This window comes from Cavia porcellus, unplaced genomic scaffold (assembly GCF_034190915.1).
Source record: "Cavia porcellus strain 051 isolate PalLab524CR breed Dunkin Hartley unplaced genomic scaffold, mCavPor4.1 scaffold_15, whole genome shotgun sequence".
Taxonomy (NCBI): Eukaryota; Metazoa; Chordata; class Mammalia; order Rodentia; family Caviidae; genus Cavia; species Cavia porcellus.
The window spans coordinates 27,313,006-27,335,641 of NW_026947498.1; the positions used below are offsets into that span (position 1 = coordinate 27,313,006).

At 34.6% G+C, this 22,636-nt stretch overlaps 1 protein-coding gene across 1 annotated transcript in view; it reads right to left on the reverse strand.

Annotated features, from left to right (window-relative positions):
• The window catches only part of Robo1 (roundabout guidance receptor 1), a 1,010,950-nt gene extending 992,231 nt beyond the window's left edge, over positions 1-18,719 (reverse strand). The window contains exon 1 of the mRNA XM_063224749.1: positions 18,416-18,719. The gene's annotated coding sequence lies outside the window, so the exon portion shown is untranslated. The remainder of the gene's footprint in view (positions 1-18,415) is intronic.
• Positions 18,720-22,636: the final 3,917 nt, after the last annotated feature.

Here is a 22,636-nt window from a genome sequence, read left to right on the forward strand (position 1 = left end):
GTTAGGTTTGTGACTGATTTTTTAGGGGGACCAATTGACTTTATTGCATTTTTTTGGTCTTCTTTCTGTTTTATTGGTACTGGGGATCGAACTCACAACTGGCTGCTTGTGAGGCACACACTTATGTTGCTGAGCTAAATCCCCAGACCCCCAATTGACTTCAGTGAGGAAATATATGCAGGATCAAATTAAACTGAGAGCTGCTCTTGTACTACAAAATAAAAATCCCCTTGTTTCATGTTTCTAGCATGTATGTTTCCAAAATGTAACTTTTTTTTCTATTAGACAGCCTGGTTTCACTCATGGAATCCATATACACTATACTTGAGTGATAAAATAGTGTACTGTGCAAAGTCTTTGTATTAGATGCTAGCGTCTGTGTGACATTCAACTACTGGTAAGAAATTAAGCCTTTTTATGAACTGAGTATTTATGTACCCACTAAATTCATATATTGTAAACCTAATACTGGTGTGATAGTATTTGGTAGTGAAGCTTTTAGAAGATAATTATGTCTCGAGTGTGGAGCCTTTGTGCCTGGATCTAATGCCTTATTAATATGAAGCCCAGGAGCTAAGTACGTCCTTTTCAATGGTATGAAAACACAAAAAGAAGATGCCTGTCTACAAACCAAGGAAAGGGCCCTCTCTAAAGGTCTGATCCTGCTAGCAACCTGAACTCAGAGTTCCCAGCCTACAGAACTGGAAGGAATAAATTTGTAAGTTACCAATTTATTGTAGTTTGTTATGGAAAGCCAAGATGACTAAGACACCTGTTTTCATGGATAACTTATACTTTCCATTACCAGTATTTAATAAGTAACACATGGGGAAGAAAAGAAATGATTATCAAAATCTGTGACTTGTGGAATGATGAACAATGAAAAGAATCACAATATTCTTGAACATATATATGAGCACTTAAAGTGAATTTTCAGAAGTAGTTTATTTCTATAATACAGGATATAAATTGTACACTATTATTATCCCTATTTAAACCTTATATTTATCCAGAAGGGTGCTATTAAGTGTCCTTGCAATATATAAGAATAAAAGATGCACTGCGAGCCTCCATTCAGGGTATATTTGCCTTAAGTGTAGCTTATATCCATTATCCCAAGCAATCAATAGCAGGCGAGAGTCTCAATGCCATATTGGCATTGCTATCCCTATACTATTTAGAATATTCCACCTGACAAAATATTTTTCAATTACAACACTGGTTTCTATGGTACATACTATCTAAACAGAATATTCACTATTTAAAAGATGATGAAAGATAAAAGAATCTGTTAAATAACAACTCTCAACAAAAAATATATAGTCCTTGCTTCATATTTACTTTTTAGAAAGGCCAAATAAATTTGTGTAATTTTGCAAATCTTGCTCATGTCACTGATGGGCAAATGTAAGAATAGTTTTCAAGAAAATCTATTCAATAATGAATTCAATAAGTGCTATGCAAGTGTGATAATAACAAGGGAGGTTGGTAACTAAATAGAACCTTACCATTGCTTTGTATATGATTTTGCCTCTAAGATATTTTTATATTTCAAGTGAATATAATAATATTTATCCTACATTCTCAGAAAAAGAATAGATGAAATTAAAATACAAAAGAATTCTACATAAGAAGTGGTATAGTGCCAATAAATTCCATGCCCCTTCTCCTTTTTGAAATAAAAAAGTGCTTCAGTATAACTTATTACATTATCTAATGTTTAAAAAGTAAGTTGATACATTAAAGCATAAAAGAAATATTAGCATTAAGGTAAAGCTAGTTTACTGTTGACTTTTTCCGTTGAGAATACATTGATTGTGAATCCATGTTTTTGTTTCTAGATGTAGTTTTCTTCTTTATACAGTTAAAATTCATTGAATCATTTTAAGCTTGCTTTTATGTTGCCAAATAAATGCACCAGCCACAGAATTCAAATATATAATTTGGAACTTTACAACAAAACATAAAAAGCACAGGGGCTGGGGATTTATCTCAGCAGCATAAGCGACTGCCTTGTATGTGCGCAGTTGTGAATTCGATCCCTAGTACCCAGAAAAAAAAAAGGTTAAAATAAAATATAAAAAAAAAACACCCAGAAAAAAGTAGAGTCAATAATTGATATAGTTTTTCCCATTTCTAAAGAATGTATTATATTTAATGAATTTCATCTTTTTAGGAATTTAGCTTTATAAAAATATTTCACATACCCCATCACGTATCCATATATACACTCATGAATAAAATATTAGATGTTTTAAAACATAGATGTTATGAACATATTCTTTAGTATTTAAAATCACTGAAATTTGGTGGATAAATAATTAGGAAACCATATTAATTTTGGTAAGAAAGAACTTGTCTTCTATCTAACATAAAATAGTTAAAATACAAATTATTAAATTTTGACATAAGCATTCTATTCATCAAATTCCAGTCACTTTACTACTTTAAAACTTACACTGAAAATTTTCATAATTCTTTTTCTAACTTAGATTTCTTCCAATAACTTCTAAAACAAATGTATTTAATTGAAACTATTTGCAAAACAAATTTCATTTCACTCACATTTCATAATAGCATTTATGCTGATATTCACTCAATTTCTACCTCATGTTTCCTTTCTTGATATCTCTTTCTACATCTGGGCCACTAATTGTTTATCCATAGTTAACAGATTGTGACTATGTCCAAGCTCTTTTCCAGTATTTTATGATTTAACGTCTAATACACTCATTTCATCTGCACTTTTTCATGCCACACACACAAAAAAACCAGAAGACATTACTGGACTTATTGTAACCATTAAACATACTTGTTAGCTTCACTGGATTTGGAGGTGTTTAGCAGACAGGTAAGACACATTTCTCTATGTGTTGGTGAGGATGTTTCCAAAGATACTGGCATGCAGACCAGCAATCTGAGAAAGAATGACCTGCCTTGACTATGAATGGTATCATCCCAAAGTTTTGCAGTCTGGATGAAATGAAAGAGAAAGTAATAAGCTGGTGTTATGGTTTGTGTCTAGATGTCCCCCAAAAGCCTGATGTGGTCATACATGTGGCTTTTCAGAGGTGGTGGGATTTAGAGTGTGTGATGCTGGGATCAAGGGTATGTGTTTATTGAACTAGACCATTGATTGGACTGGCATAGTTCTGTGTTTGGTTAAGGGGAAAGCCCACCGTGGGAGTGTGTGTTACCTGCCCTAAAGGCGTGCAGCTTAGATATAATACAAGGGACAGGAAGAGTGTTCATCATTTACTGCTGTGGTTGCTTGTTTCTTACTGCCTTGTAGTTTGCCTTCAGCCTGCCTTGATCTCTTTCTCCTCTCTCAAGCCACCCTGACATGGAGCCAGCCAATTGGGAACTAAAACTTATACAAATTGTGACATACCATAAACATTTCATCCTTTGACTTTGAGTGCGGGGTATTTTGTCTGAGCAATGAGAGAAATATCTAAGACAGTTGGCCTGCACTTGAAAAACTCTGCTCTGCTTGAGAAGGTTAATGTTTTGCTATTGTCATTGCCTGCAGACATTAACACCAGCTTTTTCTGCCTTGCAATGTGAAATCAGCCAAGCACTTCTCCAGAGATTTAGACTTTGATTGGCACTGCAGTTTTGATCGTTCTTGTTATATAGTTTGAATTTCTTCAACTGAATAAACTATAGATCGTTTATGTCTCTGGTGTATAGACAGCCCCTGCCGTGATTGCCCAGGCTCTGATTCTGTGTCAATAAATTCCCTCTAACCATGTATGTATTGCTTTCGTTACTTTCTCGTTGCTGAGAAAAAATACTTCACACCACAACTTTAAGACAGAAAAGTTTATCTGATTCACAGTTGTAGAGGTTTTAGTCTGTAGTCTTATCTTGCTCCATTTCATGGCTCCATGGACTAGAGTAATGGCAGAGGTAACAGGGCTCATGACACAGCCAGAAGCAGAAATCATGTGAGAAAATGGAAAGAGATTAGTCCCTTCTGGGTCACGTGTCTAGTACCCACTTCTGACCCAATTTCAGCTCTGAAGGTCAAACCAGCTATAAACTCTCATAATCCAATCATTTTCCAAAATCCCCACTAGGTTTTGGGAGACATTTGTATTCATATCCTGTTCCTCTAGAGACCCTAAGCAATATATTTATAATGAAGTGTAGCTTCTGTCAAGGTAGACAAAATAAAAATGTTAGCTTATGTTTACATGAGGATTGGTTGAGTCTTAAATTATTTTATTTTTAAGTGAAGCAGTATTTCATATTACTTACATTATAAAAAGCAACATTCCAGTCCTCCAGTTAAAAACTTCCAAATAGGGAACCTGGGTATAGATTGTTATTTAGGTTCTAAGTTATATATTCAATATTATTCTAGTTACACAAGGATGTATAAATCATATAGTCCCAGATTTGGTATGCTTATTCACTTTCATTCTACAAAATGGATGTTCATTTCTAAAAACACAGATGTATTTTAGCTTCAGTTGGGTTTATTGATTTATGTTTGATTAGTTAGAATGTGAGCTCTAAGAGCAATGTGCAAAAGAATCATTAGAGCATTCAGTCTCTTAATTTCAAATAAATTGGAAATAATTGTGTTTATTTGGATTCAAATAAGATATGTGACTCCTACAAGGAGTTCTGAAATGGCAGTAAAGGAATTATTTCTTTGTTATATGTGTTTAAATAGGTAACATTTAAAAGCAATCTATATCAATCAGCCTTGAGAAATTGTTTTATCTCAAGTGTGGTATAATTTATCTATATGGAAACATAACATTTGTAAGCAAAAGCCCAAATTGGTAAAGCAAGAAACAAATAGAAAAGGGCTGCAGATTTAGCTCAGTGACTTAAGCACTTGGTAAGCTCAAGGTCGTGAGTTTGATTCCTGGTTTACAAAAAGAAAGAAAGAAACAAACAAAAAAGCAAAAATCTCAGGGAGGTAAAAATGCAATGAAAGTATAAATTTATGACTTATGTAATACAGAAAATAAAGACCCAGCTTAATATATTTCATATGGAACATACTAGAACCAGAAATCATATATTTTATTTCTTTGAGTGTGATGTATGACAAAATTACATTTAGAACATTCAGTTGATCAATTTATCTATCTACCTATTATTTATTTATTTGTTTATTTATTTATTTATTTATTTATCTATTTTAGTCCCCCGATGACACAAAATACATTCAAGAAAAACTGGGAGATATAAAAATGACTAAAGGTAGGTGGAACTAATCCTTAAGAAATATAGAGGACATGGCTAGGGATTTAGCTCACTGGCAAGTATGAGGTCTTGAGTTTGATCCCCCTCCCCCTGTGTCAGGGTGGGGGGAAGAAATATGAAGCATACTCCAGTAAAACAGAAATGTTTGCCTGTTCAAGGAAACAGATACTTGGCAAAAAGCAATGACTGGAAAAGTGATCAACTGGCAATATATTAAGAGAAATGCTAAGGCAGTAAGGAAGCATTTAAAAATTTTCATTGTAAATAAACCTATAAATTCATATAAATTTTGATAACATGGCTTGATAAATTAGTCTCATGTTTTCTTTTGCTTTATTACTTGTGTTTCTGATTATTCATAAAATGTACAAATATTCACCAACTGTAGAAAACATACTAGTGCAAATTCTGTTAGGTTCAAAGAATATTGGTTCTTTGAACTTGTAAAAAATACTTTATGTATATTTTATTGTATGTATTATATAGACAATAAAATCTTGATAATATCTTGAGACTTAATTAAACCATTTATAAGAAGAAATGGTCTAGTAGTGAAGTATGGACTTAAATTGTGTTTTAGGTATTCCAATTCTGAAAATATGAACTAGTAAGAAGTAGCAAAACTAGTGGCAACTGTTTTTACAAACATTTAAAAAAATAAAAATTTTAATCATAAAAGTTAGAATTTTATTATCCTAAAGTACATATATATATATATATATATATATATATATATATACATATATATCCCCAAACTTTATGTGTTCATTGGTTGTCATGGAGAATGAAACTGTCCTCAGACTTGTGTTCCCTTTCCTGTCAAGGCATATTTTCCTGGCACAGGATAGGCTGTGTTCCCACAGTACTGTCCGGTATAGTTACATTACACAGCTAGATGGAAAAACAAAACAAAAAAAAAATGTCAATAAAATATTCTTGTTGTAATCATATAATTTTGTAATCAAATAATTTGGCACAAAAATCATTTGATAAAATCTCCATATGACTGTAAGTCACCTAAAAATGCAAATAATGTAAGAAAACAGAAAGCAGAGTTTAACAAAACAGGAACCAGAAATGCAGATCTTTGTAATATGAAAATATCTCTAATATTTCAAATGAAAACCTTAATTCTTTAAATTGAAAATGGAACAATTTAAGCAAACATGCTGATTTCCCATTGAAAGTCTGTAAATGTTTGACAAGTAATCTCTTCTATATATGTGTGGAATTTAGTGTAGTGTAGATCTAAAAAAAGAGATTTTTCATAGTTTATTAGATAAATGTCAAGTGTTTCAAAGATTTGAGGTAGGAGGAAGCTTGAAGAATGGCCATTGATTTTGAAACTTTAAAATCTAAACGTGATCAGGTAATATATGTTCAAATTTACCATTGATTGAGGGGTAAATAATTATAGATATTCAGGTAAAGAGCATTATGACAAGGAACTTAATTTTATAAATTAATTCCAGTAATGAAGGTTGGCAAAGATATGATATGATAATTTCAGGGCAAACAAGGATCATTAAAATCTTTTTTCAGAATAGAAATAATTCTAAAAATAAAGAATTCAGTTGCTGCAGTGAGTAAAGACAGAAAAGAAGAAAATGAATGAATTATGGTGCCAGTAGAAAGTACTGCTCTAAAACTAATTTTTGAGAGAAGACTGCGTAACTTTTATATGTACATGCAAAAGTAGATGGGGCAGCAGAGACACACCTTGTTGGTATATACTGGTGTTCCAGGGCTGGCCTATGCTCTAAGCTAAATTTACAAAAACAGAAATATGTGCATGCATCCACTTCTGTGGCTTTTAAAATGGATACTACACTGCCTTTTAGAAAGATCAGTATTTGGTACATGTCTATTGGCATGAAATATAAAATGTGCATATCTGTGACCTTTGGTATTCTGGGAGAGTAATGAGACACAAAAATGTCAACGTAAATCAAGAAAAATCCATGGAAAGAAAAATTCATTGAATGGAGAGCATCTCAGTGGCATGTAGCTTAATATCTTCTTTGTGTTTCCTAGATTAAATTATTTGACTTTGTAAAAGGAACTTAATGGAGAAGAAATGAGAAAAAGAAATAAAATAAAATGTCTGAACTGAGATAGGTAGGCTAAGTTTTGTAGCTTTCCAAAAGGAAACTTTCTCTGCTTTCTTAACACTGGGGAGTAAGGAAAATTAAAAACTCTATTTACTAGTAAATGCACTTTTTCTAAAAGTGTACCTCTAGAAAAATAGCAAACAAGCACTTATGCCCTGATATATAGTATCACTTTAATAATAGTTTTTCATAACCCTAATTATCTTATAATACTCAAAATTATTGGTTAATTTGTCTAAGGAACATTATAATATACTAATTAATATACTAATTAAATATAATATACTATAAGTATATTATACTTATACTAATTATACTCATATATTATAGTATAATATACTAATTAAATGAGTATCTTCTTGCCACTTTCTGTGTACATTAAGTGAAATTTAATTCCATCAATGATACCTACAGTGAACAACATCACACAAAATTTGATGAAGCCAACTCACTGTGTTACTTTCTTAGAAAAAAAATTATAGGTCATACCTCCCTCTGTCTGGTACATGATAGTCTTAATTTTTATAAAATGTCATGGAACAATAAATCCCAGGAGTTTTTAAAGTACTTTACATTATTGTCTCTTAAAAAGAAACATAATCTCTTAAAAATTAAAATATTTTAAACTCTTAAAACATTAAAGATGATTGAACAGAAAGATGGGTTGCATCAATATTATAACCAAAGCGTGAAACCTTGTGCTATGAGAACTTAGAAATACCAGGGCTGTGGTTTCTTTATTTCCAGCACCAACTTCAGTAAGTGCTGTCAACACTACAGCAGCAAGACCCAGGCTTGTCCTATCCTGCCCCATCCCAGGAGTGAGCAAAAGAACAGATGCTCCATGATCTGCAATGCACAGACCCCGCATACATTTGTGTCAATGGAGAAATCCCATTTGATCATATTTGCCTTTGATCTGGTGGTTTGCACGTGCAGGTGGCTAAGACATTGTCTTACTGGCTACTTTGTATTAGACCCAACGGAAGTCCTCTTGGGGTCTCAGCTCCTCTGCATCCAGCTATGCAGCTGATTCATGCCAAACCCCTTTATCATTCTAAAACCTCCACCATAGCCTGCCAGCTCTCATACCCAGAAGCACAATATTCATTGTGAAGGCTGTTTTTTTTTTTTTTTTTTTTTTTTTTTTCTGTACTGAATACCCTATTTACAATAGTAAACACAGAGAATCATATCTATTTCATTTTTGTTGTAACTCATTTTAGTCATTGCTTTTTTCTTAAGATTAACTAGAAGAGAGACTTTGTGGTGTTCTGTTTGAAATTCACATTTTAGAGGACATTGAGAGCCCGAATTAGGAGTAAAGACATTTTTTTAAGGGATATGGATACTCACCAAAAAGAGGTCTTTAATAAGCATTTGTCAAAGTCAATTTTAATTGTGGTAAAATATGTGTAGGGAGAAATTTTCCAATTGAAACATATAATTGTGTGACATTAAGTGTGCTCACAAAGGTGTGTAACCATCACCACTCTCCCCATGGAGGGTGGTGATTTTTGCAAGAATTCCAAACAAAAGCCCTGTATCCTTTAAATCATCACTGTCTGTCTCCCATATCTAGGCCTTGCCACATACCATTTTACTTTCTGTCTAAGACTTTGGTTATTTTAAATATATTATATACATGGAACCACAGAGTTCAGATATTGTGTAGGCTGATATTTCATTTAGAATAATGATTTAAAACTTTTTTATATAATAGCATATGTGATATCATTCCTTTATAAGGTTGAATAACATTTCTCTTCATGTAACATCTCACATTTTGTACATTCACACATTGAGGAATATTGAGTTGTTTCTACCTTTTGGCTTTTTGGCTAATACAGCTATGAACATGAGTATACAAATAGCTTTGAGCCTTTGGCTTCACAACAACACCAAAGCAACACAAATATTTGAGTCTCTGCTTTCAGTCGTATGAATACATCCTAGAAGTGGAATTGCTGGATCATTTAATGATTCTGTTTAAGTTTTCGAGAAATCAGCATACTGTTTCTCAGCTGTACCATATTACATTGCTATTAGCAATGTTCAAATGTTCCAATTTCTCCATATCCTTGCCAGCACTGTTACTTTCCCTTAAAAAAATAGTTATTCTAATGGGTATTAAGGCAAAATTAAATGCAGTATTTGAAAAAAGTAAGTCAATTTTCCTCCTTGTGTGAAGTAGTTCATACCTTAACCAATTCATTTGTTTCCTCTAGTTCAATCCTAATTTTTATTGGCTTATGTGTTTAAAAGATGGTATTTATTGCTATCTCAGGCAAACAAATTTGTTGTAAACAAAAGCAAAGTTTATCTTTCTCCTTTCCTGATTGCTTCACATTGTCATTTCGTTTTTGGTCAAGATGAGATTATTTGTTTCTTTCTATGATATGATAAAATTTGCAAATTTGCTACAAAATTATCCACACCAACATGATCTTGAGTATATTCTACTTTGTTGGCACCTGTCCATTAAAATCAACATTTCCTATATAACTCATTGACTAATTCATGCCTTCCAAAATTGTACTGTGAGCTTACATTTCTCAATTCTATCCAACAGAACTTTCTCTATAACAAGACTACTCTATCTCACTGTCCAAATATGCGTATTTGCTATATAAAATTTGACTATTTAAATTGAAAATCTAATAATAAGTAAATATAATTAAAATTGAGAACTTTTGTCACACTAGCACATTTTAAACTTTCAATAGGCACATGCAACAGGTAGTTAAAAGTATAGACTAGAAGTTTATAAAGAGACATTAAGAAACTGTTTATCATTTGTCCTACTTAGTCAAAGTTTTGTTATTAAAGCTAAGCCTTAAAAGCTGTTATCACTAACGAATTATATACATAAGATATAGGAACATAGATGAGAGAAAAAAGAGAAGGTTTTTCTGGAAGTATCAGGAAATGATTCAAAATCATTTGATGGAAACAACAAAAATAGATCTTCAAAAATTTATTTCTAGAGAGAAAATGAGAAATCTGGGTTTTTAAAAAGTCAAATAGAATGACTGAAAAATAAAGTGTTGAGTTGAGGGAGAGAGAAATGTGTAAGATATCCCAGTGCAAACTAAATCTAGGCAAGAGGTGGCCGAAATGGATAGCAGTTAGTAAAGGAGGCTAGAGTTAGAGTACGAAGAGTGATATGTTCATGAACTCAGGTCTGAAGTCCCATAAGGCGAGCACAGAAAAACAAATAAAGCATAGAATAAACTTGTACATTTGCTGAAACAATTCCTTTCCTTGATCAGATTGGTGCCCAGTAACATTAATAACAAAAACCCAGAATTAATGGTTAATATCATTGATATTTGATGTAGGAAGTTTATTTTTCAGGAATGCTTATAAATACATGATTCTCTCATTTCTGAAACCAAGATGTTCTTGCAATGCACTTAAATCAATACTTAATATTTAAATGAGTCAGTTACTGCTTAGGTACAAAGCACGTTTCTTGGCACAATATTGCTTACTATAGAATAAAGAGTAAAATTTTTACAGAATATTATTTATGGCTACACATAAAAATATAAAGTTGTTTTATGTTATTTTTAGTTCCTGTTTCTATGGGAAAATTTACATAAGTTGTTAAGTACACTGAGGGATTGTCTTTCTAAGTGTTTAATGGTTGGATTAATCTTTTAGAGTGCTTATTTGTGGGTCATACATTGATCAGAAAGAAGCTGTAGACTATTGTTCTGAAATATTGTTCTGCCTCTGGGCTGTAATTCACCTGTCCAATCATACTTCATTCCCAGTGAGCCATAATTTGCCTTCCATCTGAAATTCATTTCTAAGTCTCACCCTTACTGAAGTTGAATACACAGGGAAAAAGTGACTTTGAAGTACTCATTCCAGCTCTCTGCAAAGATCTAAAACCTAAGTAAAGGATGTTGGCTAGCTAGGAATGCACTCCCCATGAATAAGCCTCATAGCTTTTAAAGATATTATTCAAGTGGTCATTAAAAAATGAATCTTTGATTCTGGATAGACATAACATGATGTTAAGTCCTAACCATTCTGTTCACTCAGATTCATTCACATCGCGATGTTTCAGTGAGATAACTGCTTACATACCAGCCTGACAGTGGAAAATAAGAAGCAAGTGTCTCAAATAAGGCTAGATGATAAGCAGCCTTATAGGCAAAAAGGCAGTGCCAGTCTACTCCCATATGGAGCATATATATGTGACATTCCTATTCTTAGCATATGAAACACAAATCAATTCCAGATATATCTAAAAATTTGAATAAAAGAAAAAATCTTTTTGTGAGGAGATATATATGAACATAATTTGCCTTCATTATAGGCAATAGTTTCCAAAAGATGTGACAATGGTAAACTATAATAAAAAAATCCTTAAATTTATAATAAAGAAGTAAAAATAACTTTTCCTTTAAAAAAAGCAAAAAAAGAGGCTGGGGATTTAGCTCAGCAGCATAAGAACTCCTTGCAAGCAGACGGTCATGAGTTCGATCCCCTGTACCGATTAAAAAAAAAAAAAAAAAATAGAAGATCCAAACTAAGAAAAATATTTTCAGTACATTGACTAAAAATTAGAAATCAGATGTATGAAGGACTTATACAAATTTGTATGAAAAAGATAAACTGCTCAAAAGAAAAAATGGGTAAAAATCATATTTAAGTAACTCACATTAGGGGAAATCAAAATGTTCAACATGATGATTGATGCACTAATGATCTGAAAATATAAACAGAAGCAGATGATAAAATTAAATAGTATGGTGATATTAATGTTGACAAAGATAAACAAAATACTGACTCTTTAAATGTTTATGAAATAGAAGTACTATAACTATCCTGTATGGTAATTAAGTCGTATCTGTAAAAACAGAAAGAGGTAGTCTAGTCCATACAACCAAGCAATTTCACATGTAAACATAGAACAAGAAATGTCTTGTATGCTGCATAATGAGTTGTTATGGTTTGTGTTTGAATGCTCCCCCACCAAGCCTCTTGCAGTCATGCCATGGCTGAGTCAGGCATTCATGATTGGTTTGTTGCCTGGAGCTGGGATTGGTGATGTGAGTGCTACACTTGCACAGGGGTGGAGCTGACATACAGTATTAGGATAGAAAGAAGTTGTGTCTTTTTTTTTTTTTTTTTTTTTTTGCACAGTTCGCTCTTGCTGTTTTGGAGTCCAGCTATGCCACCCGGCCTTAGAGGCAGCTCAGTATGGACTGAAACCTCCAAAATTGTAAAAGTAAACGTTCCCTTCCCTAAGTTTTGGCACCAGCTATTTTGTCTAGCAATGAGATAAAAGGAACTAAGACATGAGTTTATGAAAAAAAAAATCATTTCTAGATTGTTCCTAACGTGGGAATGCTATCCTGTTCTGATAGTGTTCCAGAAATGGCCATTAACAAAAGACAGAAGTACAAATAGTGGTATAGTTAACAAACAAAATAATATACAAATATAAATCAACAAAGTACATCTGCATACAATAACTTTAAAAAGTCACAAAAACAATATTCTCCTAATGTTTTGAATTTGTATAACTATTTTATTTACTGAATGAATACTATATATGATTGAAGACATATGTATATATATATATATATATATATATATATATATATATAATTCAAGAATAAATATATGGGCATAATAAGAGCAAATTCACCACACTAATTACCTCTTAAAGGAAGTTACAATCTAGACATGTAGACAAAAAATATACTACATATTTGATATTTTACTAATTAATTTGAATAATAACTCGAGTATTTGCTTCACTGATTTCTCTGCTTTTATCAAATATCCAATCATTTTAATGAAAATCAAAGACACTGAAACTCCAAGTACTCAGCATAGCAGGACCTATACTCTACAGCTCAGTTATACATGAATTACAGAAACGTTCTTGGCAAAAGTGCCTTCCACACAAGACTCTTATATCAATAAGAATGACACATGAAATCTGGAACTTTGAATTAAAACTTTCTTTTAAAAGCAGTAGCCAGAAAAGTAAGCATGCATTTCTCAATGAGGTATAAGAAACTATGCTATTTGCCCCAGCCCTAAACCCTAAAACAAGCTCCATAGCTGCAGATTGAGTAGGGAAACAAGCATTATGACACAGTTCATGAGCCTGGTTACACCTGGAAAACTTGTTAAAACCTGGATTCTAAGATCTGAGTCCTATATACTGTAACGTAATAAATCTAGTTGGAGGTAAAAGAGGGATGGGTAGGACCTGGTATTTTTGTGTTATTTTTGTCCATTTTCAGGTTTTGTTTTTTTTTTTTTTTTTTTTTTTTTTTTTTCAGGTGCAATGGCCAGTAACATAGATTCAGGAAATTTCCAGACTATTTCAGACCTGAAAGCTTCTTTAAAATAGTGGCATAGATTGGGTAGCTTATTAAAAAATAAAAATAAATGTATTGCTCACAGTTATGGAAGCCAAAAGGTGTTGGTAGACTCAATGTCTGATGGAAATGTGTTTCCTTCTTCATAGATGCCCCTTTGTCAACGTCCTCACAAAGGGTGAGAGGGAAAGATTCATCATAGGACTTCTTTTCTATGGACACTAATTCTATCTTAAGGAGCTCTGCATTCCTAACCTAACCATCTTCCAAAGACCTGTACTACTATCACCTAGAAGGCTCCAATTTCAACACAAGAATTTTGAACCAAGTTTGTCATTCAGACTTTAACACAGAGGCATCTTGGAGATTAATAAATGAGTGTAGTACAATTTCAGAAGCATTATCGAGGTAATGACGGAAAGGGATAAATATTTAAGTCAATTTGCCTTACACCAAGGTCATACAGAACAGGTAACACTGTGAGGTGATCACCAAAGGAATAAGAAGTGACAATTTTGAAGTTCTGAATTACACAAATGAAGCGAATGGCCCTCCTGAATAGATGAGGATATGCAAGTAAATTTTTAAAGCTATTGAGAAAAGGAAGCCTCAAAAAATAACTTCAAGTAAAAACCATAACTGAGTGTCATTTTAAGGAGGTTAGACATTATCACTTAAACATGATGCACATGATACTGAGTGGCAGGGAAGTGATTGCTTCTTTAGGATAATCTCAGAAACAGGAAGCTGGAAATGAATGGAGAAGATAGGGATTTAAGAAAATGAACTCATCACTGAAATATAGATAAAAAAACAGAGATGTAAAAAGGTGAATTTGTCAAGATACTTTATATGTTCTTTATTATTTGGTTCTCCCTTTGGTGTAAGAGTGGTTCCAGGATTCTATGGAAAGTAAAACCCAGGATGCCCAAATTCTTTGAATAAAATTGCACTATATTTACAAGTGGATGTGAAACCTATGGGTGCAGAATTCAGGTTGCAGAGGGCCAGTGTACTGTGTCATTGGAAAACATTGTGTTTCTAATCCTGCCTCTCTTTAATTGCTCAAAGGTCAAATACAATTTGACTAACTGCTCTGAACTTCAGTGTCTTCCTAAGCTAAAGAAACCTAATAAAACCTCTTTCGAAAGGGTGATGAGAGGATTAAGTGAAAGAACTATTCGTTAGGTAAAGTCTCTAATACTGCTACAAATAGTTTTCTCTGCAAGACCTTAGATAAATCAGTTAACCTTCCAGAAACAGAATTCTCTACAGAATTAGACTAACTGGTTGGCCATATAACACTAATATATTATAGATACAGCTGTGAAAGCATCAGAAATAATACTGCTCATTTCAACAAATTTAGAGACTATACCTATATCTATACCTATCCTTCATTATATTTTGTTTCTGAATTTATAGGTGTAAGAGTGAGAAATATCACATTTTTTTGGTTAAAAAAAAAAAGCACATTCTCCAGCAAATTGGTGCAACCACATCTCAAGTGATATTTCAAATGGTGCACTGCACCTGTTCATTCATCAACCTGCCAAAGGTTTGATTCCTTTGCAGTCTTGTTTACGTTTTGGAGGGTTTGTTTTGTTTTGTTTTTTGTTTTCTTACATTCACATTTTGCTGAGTCTTGAACTGTTCAGCTTAATAAGGAATGTAACACATCAAATCTTGCTTAAATGAAAATGGCCCTATATATCAAGTACAGATCCTGCCAAAAGATGACATTTCATAGCTAAGCACAACACTAGTTCCCAAATATTGCTCACAAGTATATAGCTTCCTTTCTACCTCTTATCAGTGTTGTTTCACATTTGAATTGATTCTGTTATGGCATAAAATAAAATACAATTATGGAAGCTAACATGATTCTCTTTGGGGAGGCATTAGGAAGTTTGCTTTTTATTTTGTGCAGATAAAATAAGAGAAAGCAGCCTTACTCCTATGGGGCTCCCTAGGTAGCTGTTGCATTTTTTGCCCTCCTTCCCTGCTCAGCACAGAGCTACATCACTGGAAATCACTAACCTTCAGGGGATACAGTCTGGGAGGGGTAGCTGTGGTTCAAGGACAGGGTAAGGGAAGGGAAGTCAAAGTAAGACAGTGGAAATACAGCAAACATGTGATTAACAGCTGTTTTCTGGAGCAAGCTACCATGGGGATCTGCAGCTGTGTCATTGTGCTTCATTTCTGCAGATTGCACAGGACTAAACAGAAAGATGCAAAAAGCAAGAAAATATGTGGTGAGAAATAAGAGGAAGCCCAAAATCCATGGCAATGAGTTCATTCCTTATGTATTTGACCATGGAAGTGCCCCTGGCCCGCCATGTTACAAAGAATAAATTACTAAGAAGTAAAATCACTTTACCAGCTGGACATCTGTCCCAGGTAGCTGCTGGGGTTATTTTCTCCTTCTTTTGGGGTAGGGGTGAAGGAAAAAGGTTGATGGAACACTCTCCAACCCTGTTTCTCCCCTTAAATAAATCAGCTAAATGACTGCTTTCAGAGGAGCTACCTGTGCATGCACAAACCATAGACTACAAGCAGCTGAGCACCCAAAATAATACAGCATCCAAACCGGAGCTTCAAACGGAGTTATGAGGTTTCTTATTAGCAACAAATAATAAAAGTGGCTTATCCCAACGTTTTGCTTAGAATTAAATCTTAATTCCCAAACATAATAAAGAAAGCAAATGCACCGTGCAGTGTGTGTGTGTGTGTGTGTGTGTGTGTGTGTGTGTGTGTGTGTGTGTGAGATGACATTGTCTTTCAACATGTGCTGGAGGGAATATATTTCCTCTGATGAGTCCCCTTCAAACAATCCCGTGTTTGACAGCTCCTTCCTCTGCACACAGGCTCAGCCAATGAGGTTAGCAATCAGCCTCCAAAGGAAACACCCGTTTACCACTACTTAAAAAAACCGCAAAAGCCTTCTCTGAGCAGGCCTTTGTAACACCCAGGCTGATGAAAACACTTACACAGGGCAGATACTCTGAGGAATTAACAAGGATGGTACTCCCTGGTGGAGCGCGAAAGGGTGGGAGACACTAAGGTCAGGGTTAAAGGACAGTGTGGAAAAAGGCTCCTCGCCCTGGCCTTGCCTCCCTTCATCTGTCCAAGGAGTCTCAGGCGAGTTTCTAGGTTGGGAAATCCGCCCTTTGGTTTCTCTGAGAGCCAGTGACAGCATTTCAAAGCCCCACCTACAACAGTCTACTTTCAAAAACCCAGAAAAGTCTGACCATTGGCCAGAATCGCCCCATCAATGGATTTCGGTATCTGCTTAGGGTCTCATCAGCGTCCCCTTTCTTGCCCCTTGGGGTCTTTCCTTTTTTGATGTGTGCAAGTTTCTGAGGATGTTGGGGTGCGCCCTAGGGATAATCGGAGAGAAGCTCTGACCCCAGGCTGGAGTGCTGCGTCCTTCTCTCCAACCCCACCTGTCTGCCTGCAGCACAATGACCCCCTAGAAGAGACCGATGGGGCCAGGAGTGCGCCCCTGTCCAGATCCCCCCACCTCCATGTCAAGACCGTCAGCAGCCTTCCCAGCGCCGCAGAGCCAGCCGATCTGCAGCGCAGGCTGCAGGGCGGGTGATCACCAGGGCTTCCCGCACGACCGCCCGCAGAGCTCTGCCTGCCTTTCCCCATTGTATCCGCAGCGCTGCGGGGCTGAGTCGCACCCGCGCCAAACCCCAGTTCCGAGAAGGGGGGATCCCAAGAGGCAAGCGGGACCAGGAGAAGGAGCAAGGACCCGGAACGGCACAGAATTCCACCAATAATGCACAGCCTCCTGGACCTCTTGCAATTTGTTTTCCAGCTAAACGCCACCAACTGGAGACTTTATTGGCACGTCCCACGCGTGTGGTTTTTGTGTGTGAAAAATGGGGTGCACCTTGCTCATTCATCTCTCTCCTCTCTTTCTCCCTGCCTCTTTTTTTCTCCTCCCTGAAATAAACTCCCTTTTCGCTTAGTTTTAACACGTACCCAGCCCCCATTTATCACCACATTGGCAGTGTGTTTCCACGCAAGAACTGTAGATTGGAAACGCAGGTCTCAAAACCCCTCATCGCCTACATATCATCAAGAATTCACCAAAATTCACCCGGTGATGCTTATTTTCGAAGTCCCCACTGTTACCATTCTTGGAGAATGCTTTCAAAGTTTGGAAGCTCCGGAGAGCGTGAGGATTTCTGTACTTCAGTGCACATCCCGAACAACGATGCATAGAGAGACCCCAAAATTTCACTGCAAACTTGCCCAGCCCTAACCCAGCAGACAGGCAAGCTGAGGTTCGCAAGATTTCAAGAGGCACCTCTCTGCGTGTCCCCAGGAAACCCAAAATGCGACAAGCAGCCTCTCCATCGAGGTAAAGCCAGCCACACCGCAAAGACAGAAATTCTGAAACTTCTTTGTTAAGCTGGCGCAGCCCACCCAGAACGAACACCCTGCAGAACTTGCAAGGAAATAAACATCGCGTCCCTGCAGGGAAACTTGTTGAATCCTGAGCGAGCGTCAAGCTGCAATTTCCGATTTAGCCTGAAGGTTTTTGATTAAACCCCCAAATACCTTGGTGCATCAGTCACAATTTCTGAACAAACTGCTGAGTCTTTTCCGCACCCATTCTGCCCTCCAAAGACCACCAGTGTAAAACCGAGCGAGTCCCCTTTCACAATCCTAAAGCCGGCTGTCACTTCCTTTGCAATCATTTTGGAGACTTACCCTTGGGCAAGACTGTGTTCAGAGATCTAGCGGCTCGGTGGTGCAGACGTAGCCCTCCAACTTTGCTCTGCACGCAGACGTTCCCGAGTTTAAACCAAGCACAAGCTGTCTGAGACTTTAAACCTAAGAATGGGGAAACGGGGAGAGAGTCAAGTCGCGTTCCTTCTCAGTATCAGCCACTGGAAAATTTTCAATCCTTCAGTAGAGAATTCTTTCAAACCCGTTATCTGTATTACTATTAATGCGCAGAGCAGACGGCATTGCATACAAATAGGTCCAAGTGTGCGCTTCTATTGGTGGCTGCGGAGGCCCCTGGGTCCTACTGCTCCGTCTCAAACTCGGAGGCAACGCTACCCCAGCAGCTTTGGAGGTGCGGAGGGGAAAATGGATTTAATTGATTCGTTACCTCTGGTATTGTAATGCCCGCTGCGATGTTTAACCAAGGTGTGGGGGGGGGGGTTCACATTTAAACTCCTGTCATGTGATCTATCATTTCATACCTTCTTTTAATTGTCTGCATACGGTGGTTTTAATAATACAAAGGATTTTAAAAGAACATTTTCAAAGGAAAAACATACAGATACTTTTGGCAGAAGTCTTTTTTTTTTTTTTCCTGTTCTCTATTGTGCATTATTTTGATATTGTATAAGTCTAGGAATTATTACATAATTAAATACCTCTGCACTTCACTTACATAAAATGTACCCAATTTTATTCTTGAAAAATTCATGACTACTTCAAGTACAGTAACTCAAAATAGATTAAACTGGTAGAAACCAAAATGAGGGTCATTCATGAGATATAGTCTTGAAACACGTATTCATCAAATGTTGCCAAAAATGTGATCAATGACTATGGCACGAGCATCAAATTTACTGTGCATATGAATAATTTAGAAATATCTGATATAAGAATCCTACCATGAAAATATATATCAACATAAAATTATCAATAACAATAATGTCAAAATATGTCAAAGATTTAATGTTAATTACCACATTTCCTTTGTACTGTTGTTCTCTCACCAAATCTATTAATAATGCAAATTGGCCTAAGGAAAAAATTTAAATGGAGACAGATCTTGGAAACTTCCTGAAATACAACATCATTGTAAAACACTTCAGTATATCCTAGGTAAAGGTAACTATTTTAAAAATTAGAACATTGATAGCTGATTGTAATAGAAATTAGTTTAAGATCTTAAGCATATTGTTTCCTTGGACCTGTAATTTTTTGAAGGAAAGACAAATTTTTATCTGAATGGAAATGGTGCAGACTTCCTTCAAGTCCCATGAAAGGCATTTGGAGACATTATAACAGAGAAAAATGTCAGAAATTCATTGTAAGTACATGCAAAGAATAATAGTAAATTCAAATTTAATCACAAACTTATTACACTAATAATTTCCAGCTGAATGCTATTGGAAAGTGATACACAAAATAAAATCAGCATCCACTAGTCCATGAATTCACCAGCCATGTGTAAACTAAATAAATGAAAACAGAAAATGTGAAAATATCACAGACTCCAGCTCTTATTCCAAATACACGTATAGCACTTGAATTTATGTAGTGTGTGTTATGATCCTTTTACATTCCCATAATTCCTTTCCTTTCCAACCCCTCCCCTTTCCCCCCAGTAACCCTTGACAACAGAAGTGTTACTTCCAGTCCAGGTTGCCTTTGCTGCCTTCCATACCTAACTTACAGATTGCAGCCCTATAGGAAACAGATTTAACTCTTACGTGGCAGTGAAAGAACAGCTTCCTTTCAGGATTAGTAAACGCAGTATTCTTATGTGGGCTTCCAAAGTTTTCGAAAAGTGCAAATTTTTAAAAAATATGTATTATTGATTATGAATGGAAAAGCATGATCACTGGCATTATAGTAAACTCCACATGCTGCATTTCTCCATTGCTATTTTGACTGAGACAGGCTTTGGAACACAGGTACGTTGCAGTCATTCTATTCCAGATTAAGATATTTCAAATTATAATATTTTTTTAAAATGGTAAGATATCGTCATGTTTGGTATAAAACTACAAACAAATTAATTATCCATAAAGGGGAAAATAAATGTATTAGTTGGTACAGTAAGGAAAGTATAACAACCTCATGAAGTTTAATGGAGATGACCTTGATTCAATTTCTTAAAAGTATATTTCTGGTTTTTCAATGTCCTACTACAAAGCGATCTGAAAAAAGGAACAATAATTTGCTTTCCAAGGGCAAGTGAAAAAATCTGTATTGAAAGTATATCATTGTAGAATTAAGATACATACTTTATATAGGCAGAAAGATTTTATACAAAACTAATGCAATTTTCCTACGATATAATTGAATGGGAAAGATGAATGATAGACCAATATTATGACGAAAAATGGGACATACATAAACTCAATGTAACTTTATGTTTCAACTTTTTTTCTACATAATAGAATATTTTAAACCTGTACTCAGTTGAATTGAATCTTAAATTCAGCTTAATTAAAAAAAAAAAAACTTCATTTCTTTAGTAAATTCTATTTTTTCCAATTTTCTGGGGATATATATATATATATATATATATATATAATGCATATAATATATTTGCAGGGGGCTGGGGATTTAGCTCAGCGGCATAAGCACCTGCCTTGCAAGCAGGCAGTCGTGAGTTCGATCCCTGGTACCGGTAAAAACGAAAAAGACAAAAAAAAAAAAAAAATATATATATATATATATATATATATATATATATATATTTGCAAATATTGTATATGCTTAACTGATCCCTTGACTAATAAGGTTTAAAAAAATGCTAAAAACAATGATTTTGAAGCATAACAGTTGACCATGATCTATTTTCTATTATGTAGAGTATTGTTGAACCTCTCATTTTATTGGCTCAGGTTTCAAGGACAACACATGCTATGTTAGAAACTGATTTCCATTATGCCCTTGGATCATGATGACTATGCCTTATTGTTGCTAATGTGAACATCTATAAAAGTTGGAAAGGAAAACATACCTGGCATATCCTTGCATGCCATTAGTATAATCAGGTTACTTTTGAAATTGAAACAGGTAAACATGTAATGGCATATCAGTTGGTAAAATTTAATGAACTCTAATACTATTCAGCTACTTTCAATTCAGATTTTATTTTAGATGCAAACAAAAATTAACAAACACAAATGGTGCATTATTTTATTTTACAGAAAAAAAGAAAGAAAAGAAAAACAAAAAGCAAAGGAGACAAACAACCAACAACAAAACACAATGAAAGTATATGTTTACAAAACAAGATGATAGGAATTTGGAAATGATTATAATACTGCATACTATTTTCTTAAAAGTTTGCTTAGAGTCACAGATAGAGATATGTAAAGTTGATTTAATCAATCGAACATTTACTGTTCATTTCTAGTAGCTAACAGTGTAGTGTAGTCATTTTACATATCTCATGAATATATATATATATATATATATATATACAAATTTATGTATTTTATTTTCCCTTCCTTCTTTCCTCCTTTCCTCTATCCTAATTACTTTTCCTTTATGAGCAGTTTTTTACCCTTACACAGTATTTATTATAGAATTTGGATCATACATACTTTTTATTTTCATACATTAGGGAAACAATGCTGTATTTACACATGTGAGTTTGATTTATTTCACTTATGATCATGGTTGAAAGTCTCATCTATTTACTTGTAACAGTCTTGATGCAATCTTTTTTATAGCTGAGTAGTACTCCATTTTATAAAAATACCATATCATTTTTTATCCATTCCTTGATTGATGAGCACTTGGATTGTTTCCAAGATCTGGCTATTACAAATTTCGCTGCTATAAACGTGGGTGCACATATATCACTGTGGTATGATGTTTTCAGTTCTTTTGGGAAAATGTCAAAAAGTGGGATAGATGGATCAAATGGAATCTCTAATCCTAGACAAATTGTACTTTGAAAGTAGAAATGCAAAATTAAGAGTGCATTCAAACTAACTTTTTAAAACATGTATAAATTAGTAGTTAAGGCAGATATTTATACTTATTAATAAATGGAATAGCATAATATATTAAGTATTGGACTAAAATATCTTCAAAATAATTTAAAAAATATATTGAACGTTTAGACACATGACTCAGAAAATAATTTGTATGAAATGCTAAATTACGTAAAGAAAGAAAATTAAAAATAACCTAAGTAAAATGATAAGTTTGAGGAAAAATATG